The following is an 11,394-nucleotide window of genomic DNA, read 5'->3' as shown; positions in this document are numbered from 1 at the left end:
TTTTTAGTTTTTCGCCGGGCGTCGCAATGCTATTTGAATAAACCTTTTGCCCGTTTGCGTTCTCGTCGGGGCCGGGCCGGGCCGGGGTGCGCTGCCCGCACTACCGCGCGCGCGGGGGCGACACCGAGCGCGCACCCGAGGCACCCCGAGCACACAGGCCACGGTGCAACCCGGGCGTTGTGCGCGCACCCCGGTGCGCCCGAGGTGCTGCGCGCGCACCCAGGTGAAATCGGTGTGCACCTCGGCCAGTGCGCGCTCGGTCGAGTCGCGCACGTTGGCCAAGGTGCACGGTGATGTTTCTTACTCTAAGGTTCCGCACCAGACGCCCGGGACAGGTGAGCGAAGCTGGGCGGGGCCGGGTGCGCGGCCGGGGCAGGTGCACGCAGCTGGAGAGAGCTTTGGAGCACACTTCGGAGCGCACCAATGATGCGCTCCATTCAAAAGTTTCCTGAAAAGGCAAAAAAAGTTGAGATTATAGAATTTCCCACTTGAGAGATTGTAAAAAAAAAAAATTTAAAATGAAGGAAACGCGGGTGCCAAGGTGTGCGCAGCCCAGCCAAGGTGTGCGCACCAAGGCGCCCACCCTGGCGAAGGTGCACGCAAGGTGCGCACCCGAGGCAAACCGGACAATTAACCCAACTTTCGACTTCGCGCGCACCTTGGAGCGCACTTCGGAGCGCTCCTTGGTGCGCACCAATCTTGGGCACCTCGGAGTGCACCATGGCGCCCACCAAGGTGCGCACCCGGGGCAAACCGAGCTCCGACTTCGTGCGCACCTTGGAGCGCACGAAAGGTGCGCACCATGGCGCCCACCAAGGTGCGCAGCCCAGCCAAGGCGTGCGCATCAAGGTGCGCACCCTGGCGAAGGTGCGCACCCGGGGCAAACCGAGCTCCGACTTCGTGCGCACCTTGGAGCGCACAAAAGGTGCGCAACCCAGCCAAGGTGTGCGCACCCCGGTCAAACCGAGCTCCGAATCGTGCGCACCAGAGGTGCACGCCATCGTGCGCACCTTGGAGCACACTTCGGAGCCCTCCTTGGTGCGCGCCGATGTTGCGCACCTCGGAGCGCACCCGGGGAAAACAATGCAATTAACCCGACTTTCGACTTCGTGGGCACCTCGGAGCGCTCTCGGGTTCGCACCTCGGAGCACACCGAGGTGCGCACCTTTGATGCGCTGCCTTCACCAATTTCCAGAAAAGGCAAGAAAACATTGAGAAGGTGTGCGCACCGAGGTGCCCACCCTGGCGAAGGTGCACGCGAGGTGCGCACCCGGGGCAAACCGGGCTCCGACTTCGTGCACGCCGCACCTTGGAGCACACTTCGGAGCGCTCCTTGGTGCGCACCAGGGCGCGCAACCCAGCCGAGGTGCCCACCCCGGCGAAGGTGCACGCGAGGTGCGCACCCGGGGCAAACCGGGCTCCGACTTCGTGCACGCCATGGTGCCCACCGCGGCGAAGGTGCACGCGAGGTGCGCACCCGGGGCAAACCGGGCTCCGACTTCGTGCACGCCGCACCTTGGAGCACACTTCGGAGCGCTCCTTGGTGCGCACCATGGTGCCCACCAGGGCGCGCAACCCCGCCGAAGGTGCACGCGAGGTGCGCACCCGGGGCAAACCGGGCTCCGACTTCGTGCACGCCGCACCTTGGAGCACACTTCGGAGCGCTCCTTGGTGCGCACCATGGTGCCCACCAGGGCGCGCAACCCCGCCGAAGGTGCACGCGAGGTGCGCACCCGGGGCAAACCGGGCTCCGACTTCGTGCACGCCATGGTGCGCACCGCGGCGAAGGTGCGCACCCGGGGCAAACCGGGCTCCGACTTCGTGCACGCCGCACCTTGGAGCACACTTCGGAGCGCTCCTTGGTGCGCACCAGGGCGCGCAACCCAGCCGAGGTGCCCACCCCGGCGAAGGTGCACGCGAGGTGCGTACCCGGGGCAAACCGGGCTCCGACTTCGTGCACGCCGCACCTTGGAGCACACTTCGGAGCGCTCCTTGGTGCGCACCATGGTGCCCACCAGGCCGCGCAACCCAGCCAAGGTGTGCGCACCAAGGTGCACGCGAGGTGCGCACCCGGGGCAAACCGGGGTCCGACTTCGTGCACGCCGCACCTTGGAGCACACATCGGGGCGCTCCCGGGTTCGCACCGGCGTTGCGCACCGTGGTGGGCACCTCGGAGCACACCAAGGTGGGCAGCGAGGTGCGCACCTTTGATGCGATGCCTTCACTAATTTCCATAAAAGGCAAAAAAAAAACGAGATTTTAAAATTTCCGTTTTGAAAGATAGTGAGAAAAAGGGAATGCTGGTGCCATCTTGAGCCCGCCCTGGTGCGCAGCCCAGCCAAGGTGTGCGCACCAAGGTGCCCACCCTGGCGAAGGTGCGCGCCCGGGCAATTAATCCAACTTCCAACTTCGCGCGCGCCAGGGTGGGAGCGCACCCAACAACCGGGCCTGGGAAGAGCCAATGCGAGAAACCCCACCAAACGCTCTGACAAAAAAAGAGGGGGCGCTCCAGTAACCCCGCTTCGGAGCGCACCCTGGGCAAACCCAGCCAAGGTGCCCACCCCGGCCAAGGTGCAGGCGAGGTGCGCACCCGGGGCAAACCGGGCTCCGACAACGTGCACGCCGCACCTTGGAGCACACTTCGTAGCGCTCCCGGGTGCGCACCTCAGAGCACACCAAGGTGGGCAGCGAGGTGCGCACCTTTGATGCGCTGCCTTCACTAATTTCCAGAAAAGGCAAAAAAAAAAGGAGATTTTAAAATTTCCGTTTTGAAAGATAGTGAAAAAAACGGAACGCGCGTGCCATCTTGAGCCCGCCCTGGTGCGCAGCCCAGGTAAGGTGCCCACCCTGGCAAAGGTGCGCACCCGGGCAATTAACCCTACTTCCGACTTCGTGCGCGCCAGGGTGGCAACCGGGCCTCGGAAGAGCCAATGCGAGAAACCCCACCAAACGCTCCGACAAAAAAAGAGGCGGCGCTCCAATAACCCCGCTTCGGAGCGCAGCCGGGGCAAACCCAGCCAAGGTGCCCACCCCGACGAAGGTGCACGCGAGGTGCGCACCCGGGGCAAACCGGGCTCCGACAACGTGCACGCAGCACCTTGGAGCACACTTCGAAGCACTCCCGGGTGCCCACCGGCGTTGCGCACCGTGGTGGGCAGCGAGGTGCGCACCTTTGATGCGCTGCCTTCACTAATTTCCAGAAAAAGGCAAAAAAAAATGAGATTTTAAAATTTCCGTTTTGAAAGATAGTGAAAAAAAAGGAACGCGGGTGCCATCTTGAGCCCGCCCTGGTGCGCAGCCCAGGCAAGGCATGCGCACCAAGGTGCCCACCCGAGGTGCACACCCGGGGCAAACCGGGCTCCGACTTCGTGCAGGCCGCACCTTGGAGCACACTTCGGAGCGCTCCTTGGTGCGCACCATGGTGCCCACCAGGGCGCGCAACCCAGCCAAGGTCTGCACACCAAGGTGCCCACCCCGGCGAAGGTGCACGCGAGGTGCGCACCCGGGGCAAACCGGGCTCCGACTTCGTGCACGCCATGGTGCCCACCGCGGCGAAGGTGCACGCGAGGTGCGCACCCGGGGCAAACCGGGCTCCGACTTCGTGCACGCCGCACCTTGGAGCACACTTCGGAGCGCTCCTTGGTGCGCACCATGGTGCCCACCAGGGCGCGCAACCCAGCCAAGGTGTGCGCACCAAGGTGCACGCGAGGTGCGCACCCGGGGCAAACCGGGGTCCGACTTCGTGCACGCCGCACCTTGGAGCACACATCGGAGCGCTCCCAGGTTCGCACCAGCGTTGCGCACCTTTGATGCGCTGCCTTCACTAATTTCCAGAAAAGGCAAAAAAAAACGAGATTTTAAAATTTCCGTTCTGAAAGATAGTGAAAAAAACGGAACGCGGGTGCCATCTTGAGCCCTTCCTGGTGCGCAGCCCAGGCAAGTTGTGCGCACCAAGGTGCCCACCCTGGCGGAGGTGCGCGCCCGGGGCAATCCGGGCTCCGACTTCGTGCACTGCATGGTGCCCACCAAGGCGCGCAACCCAGCCAAGGTGCCCACCGCAGCGAAGGTGCACGCGAGGTGCGCACCCGAGGTGCACACCCGGGGCAAACCGGGCTCCGACTTCGTGCACGCCGCACCTTGGAGCACACTTCAGAGCGCTCCTTGGTGCGCACCAGGGCGCGCAACCCAGCCGAGGTGCCCACCCCGGCGAAGGTGCACGCGAGGTGCGCACCCGGGGCAAACCGGGCTCCGACTTCGTGCACGCCATGGTGCCCACCGCGGCGAAGGTGCGCACCCGGGGCAAACCGGGCTCCGACTTCGTGCACGCCGCACCTTGGAGCACACTTCGGAGCGCTCCTTGGTGCGCACCATGGTGCCCACCAGGCCGCGCAACCCAGCCAAGGTGTGCGCACCAAGGTGCACGCGAGGTGCGCACCCGGGGCAAACCGGGGTCCGACTTCGTGCACGCCGCACCTTGGAGCACACATCGGGGCGCTCCCGGGTTCGCACCGGCGTTGCGCACCGTGGTGGGCACCTCGGAGCACACCAAGGTGGGCAGCGAGGTGCGCACCTTTGATGCGATGCCTTCACTAATTTCCATAAAAGGCAAAAAAAAAACGAGATTTTAAAATTTCCGTTTTGAAAGATAGTGAGAAAAAGGGAATGCTGGTGCCATCTTGAGCCCGCCCTGGTGCGCAGCCCAGCCAAGGTTTGCGCACCAAGGTGCCCACCCTGGCGAAGGTGCGCGCCCGGGCAATTAACCCAACTTCCAACTTCGCGCGCGCCAGGGTGGGAGCGCACCCAACAACCGGGCCTGGGAAGAGCCAATGCGAGAAACCCCACCAAACTCTCTGACAAAAAAAGAGGGGGCGCTCCAGTAACCCCGCTTCGGAGCGCACCCTGGGCAAACCCAGCCAAGGTGCCCACCCCGGCCAAGGTGCAGGCGAGGTGCGCACCCGGGGCAAACCGGGCTCCGACAACGTGCACGCCGCACCTTGGAGCACACTTCGTAGCGCTCCCGGGTGCGCACCTCAGAGCACACCAAGGTGGGCAGCGAGGTGCGCACCTTTGATGCGCTGCCTTCACTAATTTCCAGAAAAGGCAAAAAAAAAAGGAGATTTTAAAATTTCCGTTTTGAAAGATAGTGAAAAAAACGGAACGCGCGTGCCATCTTGAGCCCGCCCTGGTGCGCAGCCCAGGTAAGGTGCCACCCTGGCAAAGGTGCGCACCCGGGCAATTAACCCTACTTCCGACTTCGTGCGCGCCAGGGTGGCAACCGGGCCTCGGAAGAGCCAATGCGAGAAACCCCACCAAACGCTCCGACAAAAAAAGAGGCGGCGCTCCAATAACCCCGCTTCGGAGCGCAGCCGGGGCAAACCAAGCCAAGGTGCCCACCCCGACGAAGGTGCACGCGAGGTGCGCACCCGGGGCAAACCGGGCTCCGACAACGTGCACGCAGCACCTTGGAGCACACTTCGAAGCACTCCCGGGTGCCCACCGGCGTTGCGCACCGTGGTGGGCAGCGAGGTGCGCACCTTTGATGCGCTGCCTTCACTAATTTCCAGAAAAAGGCAAAAAAAAATGAGATTTTAAAATTTCCGTTTTGAAAGATAGTGAAAAAAAAGGAACGCGGGTGCCATCTTGAGCCCGCCCTGGTGCGCAGCCCAGGCAAGGCATGCGCACCAAGGTGCCCACCCGAGGTGCACACCCGGGGCAAACCGGGCTCCGACTTCGTGCAGGCCGCACCTTGGAGCACACTTCGGAGCGCTCCTTGGTGCGCACCATGGTGCCCACCAGGGCGCACCCGAGGCAAACCGGGCTCCGACTTCGTGCACGCCGCACCTTGGAGCACACATCGGAGCGCTCCCAGGTTCGCACCAGCGTTGCGCACCTTTGATGCGCTGCCTTCACTAATTTCCAGAAAAGGCAAAAAAAAACGATATTTTAAAATTTCCGTTCTGAAAGATAGTGAAAAAAACGGAACGCGGGTGCCATCTTGAGCCCTTCCTGATGCGCAGCCCAGGCAAGTTGTGCGCACCAAGGTGCCCACCCTGGCGGAGGTGCGCGCCCGGGGCAAACCGGGCTCCGACTTCGTGCACTGCATGGTGCCCACCAAGGCGCGCAACCCAGCCAAGGTGCCCACCGCAGCGAAGGTGCACGCGAGGTGCGCACCCGAGGTGCACACCCGGGGCAAACCGGGCTCCGACTTCGTGCACGCCGCACCTTGGAGCACACTTCAGAGCGCTCCTTGGTACGCACCAGGGCGCGCAACCCAGCCAAGGTGCTCACCCCGGCGAAGGTGCACGCGAGGTGCGCACCCGGGGCAAACCGGGCTCGGACTTCGTGCACGCCGCACCTTGGAGCACACATCGGAGCGCTCCCGGGTTCGCACCAGCATTGCGCACCTTTGATGCGCTGCCTTCACTAATTTCCAGAAAAGGCAAAAAAAAGAAAAAAATGAGATTTTAAAATTTCCGTTTTGAAAGATAGTGAAAAAAACGGAACGCGGGTGCCATCTTGAGCCCGCCCTGGTGTGCAGCCCAGGCAAGTTGTGCGCACCAAGGCACCCACCCTGGCCAAGGTGGGTCACGGGGTGGGTCCTAGGGTGGGTAACGGGGTGGGTACTAAGGTGCGTGCCAAGGTGGGTCATAGGGTGGGTGCCAAGGTGGGCACCAGGGTGGGTGTGCACCAACCCTAGCCAGGGTAGGTCACGGGGTGGTTGTCGGGGTGGGCGTCAAGGAGCCAAGGTGGGTGGCAAGTAGCCAAGTTGCGTGCCAAGGTGGGTGTCGGGGTGGGTGCCAAGGATCCAAGGTGGGTGCCAAGGAACCAAGGTGGGTGTCTGGGTGGGTGCCGAGGTGGGAGCCAGGGTGGGTCCCAAGGTGAGTGCAAAGGTGGGTGCCAGGGTCAAGGTGAGTGCCAATGTGGGTTCCAAGGTGCCAGGGTCAGGGTGAGTGCCAATGTGGGTTCAAAGGTGCTAAGTTGGGTGCGAGGTTGGGTGCGAGGGTGGGTGGGTGCCAAGGTGTGCTAGGTGGAAGCCCGGGTGGGTCGGCATCCCATGGGTGTCGAGTTGGGTGCCTGATGGGTGCTTCTTGTCAAGTTTTAGTCGTCGGGACTCATTTCGAGCCTTAGAGGTCGTTTCTTGTCCGGTTGCCCTGTCTTCGACCTGGGAACCCAATTTTGGTCCTCGGGTCCCATTTTTTTTTGTCTCGCATCCCACTTTTGGCCTGTGGCCTTTTCGGGGTCGATTCTCGTTTTGGGCATCAGAGCATGTTTCTTCTCCTAAAACCCAATATTTGTTTATTAAGTCTCGGAACACATTTTTGTTCTCGTGGACCCATCATGGGTCTTGGAACGCATTTGTGGTCCTTGGGTCCCATTTTGCATCCCGAAACTTGTGTTTTGGTGCTTGATCCCTATTTTGGGTGCCCACCTTGCACCAAGTGCGCACCCGGGGCAAACCGAGCGCCTTGGTGCACCGGGGCAAGATCGAGCGTGCACCCGAGGCGCCCCGAACATGCACCAAGGTGCACTCGGCCCACATGTGAGCGCAGGTCGTTGCGCCCGAGGTGGTGTGTGGGCACCGCGTTGCAGACGGGACACTGCACGCACACGACGCCCCCTACAGGTGCACGCACGTAGGCCGGGCCGGGTGCACACCCGACGCCCTAGCAAGGTGCGCGCACCCGGGCAGGGCTCACACTTGGCGAACGGGGCGCACTTCGCGAGGGAGGGTGTGCACCTCGACGGGGGTGGGTGGCCGGGGTGGATTCGCACGTGGGTCGCGGTTTGCTAAGTACACACTGCGACAAGCTCATAACGGGTGCGATCATACCAGCGTTAGTGCACCGGATCCCATCAGAACTCCGCAGTTAAGCGCGCTTGGGCCGGAGTAGTACTGGGATGGGTGACCTCCCGGGAAGTCCCGGTGTTGCACCCTTTTTTAGTTTTTCGCCGGGCATCGCAATGCTATTTGAATAAACCTTTTGCCCGTTTGCGTTCTCGTCGGGGCCGGGCCGGGCCGGGGTGCGCTGCCCGCACTACCGCGCGCGCGGGGGGCGACACCGAGCGCGCACCCGAGGCGCCCCGAGCACACAGGCCACGGTGCAACCCGGGCGTTGTGCGCGCACCCCGGTGCGCCCGAGGTGCTGCGCGCGCACCCAGGTGAAATCGGTGTGCACCTCGGCCAGTGCGCGCTCGGTCGAGTCGCGCACGTTGGCCAAGGTGCACGGTGATGTTTCTTACTCTAAGGTTCCGCACCAGACGCCCGGGACAGGTGAGCGAAGCTGGGCGGGGCCGGGTGCGCGGCCGGGGCAGGTGCACGCAGCTGGAGAGAGCTTTGGAGCACACTTCGGAGCGCACCAATGATGCGCTCCATTCAAAAGTTTCCTGAAAAGGCAAAAAAAGTTGAGATTATAGAATTTCCCACTTGAGAGATTGTAAAAAAAAAAAATTTAAAATGAAGGAAACGCGGGTGCCAAGGTGTGCGCAGCCCAGCCAAGGTGTGCGCACCAAGGCGCCCACCCTGGCGAAGGTGCACGCAAGGTGCGCACCCGAGGCAAACCGGACAATTAACCCAACTTTCGACTTCGCGCGCACCTTGGAGCGCACTTCGGAGCGCTCCTTGGTGCGCACCAATCTTGGGCACCTCGGAGTGCACCATGGCGCCCACCAAGGTGCGCACCCGGGGCAAACCGAGCTCCGACTTCGTGCGCACCTTGGAGCGCACGAAAGGTGCGCACCATGGCGCCCACCAAGGTGCGCAGCCCAGCCAAGGCGTGCGCATCAAGGTGCGCACCCTGGCGAAGGTGCGCACCCGGGGCAAACCGAGCTCCGACTTCGTGCGCACCTTGGAGCGCACAAAAGGTGCGCAACCCAGCCAAGGTGTGCGCACCCCGGTCAAACCGAGCTCCGAATCGTGCGCACCAGAGGTGCACGCCATCGTGCGCACCTTGGAGCACACTTCGGAGCCCTCCTTGGTGCGCGCCGATGTTGCGCACCTCGGAGCGCACCCGGGGAAAACAATGCAATTAACCCGACTTTCGACTTCGTGGGCACCTCGGAGCGCTCTCGGGTTCGCACCTCGGAGCACACCGAGGTGCGCACCTTTGATGCGCTGCCTTCACCAATTTCCAGAAAAGGCAAGAAAACATTGAGAAGGTGTGCGCACCGAGGTGCCCACCCTGGCGAAGGTGCACGCGAGGTGCGCACCCGGGGCAAACCGGGCTCCGACTTCGTGCACGCCGCACCTTGGAGCACACTTCGGAGCGCTCCTTGGTGCGCACCAGGGCGCGCAACCCAGCCGAGGTGCCCACCCCGGCGAAGGTGCACGCGAGGTGCGCACCCGGGGCAAACCGGGCTCCGACTTCGTGCACGCCATGGTGCCCACCGCGGCGAAGGTGCACGCGAGGTGCGCACCCGGGGCAAACCGGGCTCCGACTTCGTGCACGCCGCACCTTGGAGCACACTTCGGAGCGCTCCTTGGTGCGCACCATGGTGCCCACCAGGGCGCGCAACCCCGCCGAAGGTGCACGCGAGGTGCGCACCCGGGGCAAACCGGGCTCCGACTTCGTGCACGCCGCACCTTGGAGCACACTTCGGAGCGCTCCTTGGTGCGCACCATGGTGCCCACCAGGGCGCGCAACCCCGCCGAAGGTGCACGCGAGGTGCGCACCCGGGGCAAACCGGGCTCCGACTTCGTGCACGCCATGGTGCGCACCGCGGCGAAGGTGCGCACCCGGGGCAAACCGGGCTCCGACTTCGTGCACGCCGCACCTTGGAGCACACTTCGGAGCGCTCCTTGGTGCGCACCAGGGCGCGCAACCCAGCCGAGGTGCCCACCCCGGCGAAGGTGCACGCGAGGTGCGTACCCGGGGCAAACCGGGCTCCGACTTCGTGCACGCCGCACCTTGGAGCACACTTCGGAGCGCTCCTTGGTGCGCACCATGGTGCCCACCAGGCCGCGCAACCCAGCCAAGGTGTGCGCACCAAGGTGCACGCGAGGTGCGCACCCGGGGCAAACCGGGGTCCGACTTCGTGCACGCCGCACCTTGGAGCACACATCGGGGCGCTCCCGGGTTCGCACCGGCGTTGCGCACCGTGGTGGGCACCTCGGAGCACACCAAGGTGGGCAGCGAGGTGCGCACCTTTGATGCGATGCCTTCACTAATTTCCATAAAAGGCAAAAAAAAAACGAGATTTTAAAATTTCCGTTTTGAAAGATAGTGAGAAAAAGGGAATGCTGGTGCCATCTTGAGCCCGCCCTGGTGCGCAGCCCAGCCAAGGTGTGCGCACCAAGGTGCCCACCCTGGCGAAGGTGCGCGCCCGGGCAATTAACCCAACTTCCAACTTCGCGCGCGCCAGGGTGGGAGCGCACCCAACAACCGGGCCTGGGAAGAGCCAATGCGAGAAACCCCACCAAACGCTCTGACAAAAAAAGAGGGGGCGCTCCAGTAACCCCGCTTCGGAGCGCACCCTGGGCAAACCCAGCCAAGGTGCCCACCCCGGCCAAGGTGCAGGCGAGGTGCGCACCCGGGGCAAACCGGGCTCCGACAACGTGCACGCCGCACCTTGGAGCACACTTCGTAGCGCTCCCGGGTGCGCACCTCAGAGCACACCAAGGTGGGCAGCGAGGTGCGCACCTTTGATGCGCTGCCTTCACTAATTTCCAGAAAAGGCAAAAAAAAAAGGAGATTTTAAAATTTCCGTTTTGAAAGATAGTGAAAAAAACGGAACGCGCGTGCCATCTTGAGCCCGCCCTGGTGCGCAGCCCAGGTAAGGTGCCCACCCTGGCAAAGGTGCGCACCCGGGCAATTAACCCTACTTCCGACTTCGTGCGCGCCAGGGTGGCAACCGGGCCTCGGAAGAGCCAATGCGAGAAACCCCACCAAACGCTCCGACAAAAAAAGAGGCGGCGCTCCAATAACCCCGCTTCGGAGCGCAGCCGGGGCAAACCCAGCCAAGGTGCCCACCCCGACGAAGGTGCACGCGAGGTGCGCACCCGGGGCAAACCGGGCTCCGACAACGTGCACGCAGCACCTTGGAGCACACTTCGAAGCACTCCCGGGTGCCCACCGGCGTTGCGCACCGTGGTGGGCAGCGAGGTGCGCACCTTTGATGCGCTGCCTTCACTAATTTCCAGAAAAAGGCAAAAAAAAATGAGATTTTAAAATTTCCGTTTTGAAAGATAGTGAAAAAAAAGGAACGCGGGTGCCATCTTGAGCCCGCCCTGGTGCGCAGCCCAGGCAAGGCATGCGCACCAAGGTGCCCACCCGAGGTGCACACCCGGGGCAAACCGGGCTCCGACTTCGTGCAGGCCGCACCTTGGAGCACACTTCGGAGCGCTCCTTGGTGCGCACCATGGTGCCCACCAGGGCGCGCAACCCAGCCAAGGTCTGC

At 63.2% G+C, this 11,394-nt stretch overlaps 1 non-coding gene across 1 annotated transcript; it reads left to right on the top strand.

The window, feature by feature from the left end:
• The first annotated feature begins 7,817 nt into the window (after window positions 1–7,817).
• Window positions 7,818–7,936, top strand: LOC131863287 (5S ribosomal RNA). The gene has a single exon (XR_009362219.1). It is a non-coding gene; the product is annotated as a 5S ribosomal RNA (ribosomal RNA).
• Window positions 7,937–11,394: the final 3,458 nt, after the last annotated feature.

This window comes from Cryptomeria japonica, unplaced genomic scaffold (assembly GCF_030272615.1).
Source record: "Cryptomeria japonica unplaced genomic scaffold, Sugi_1.0 HiC_scaffold_58, whole genome shotgun sequence".
In the NCBI taxonomy this organism is placed as follows: domain Eukaryota; kingdom Viridiplantae; phylum Streptophyta; class Pinopsida; order Cupressales; family Cupressaceae; genus Cryptomeria; species Cryptomeria japonica.
This window is presented reverse-complemented; position numbering and strand designations above follow the sequence as displayed.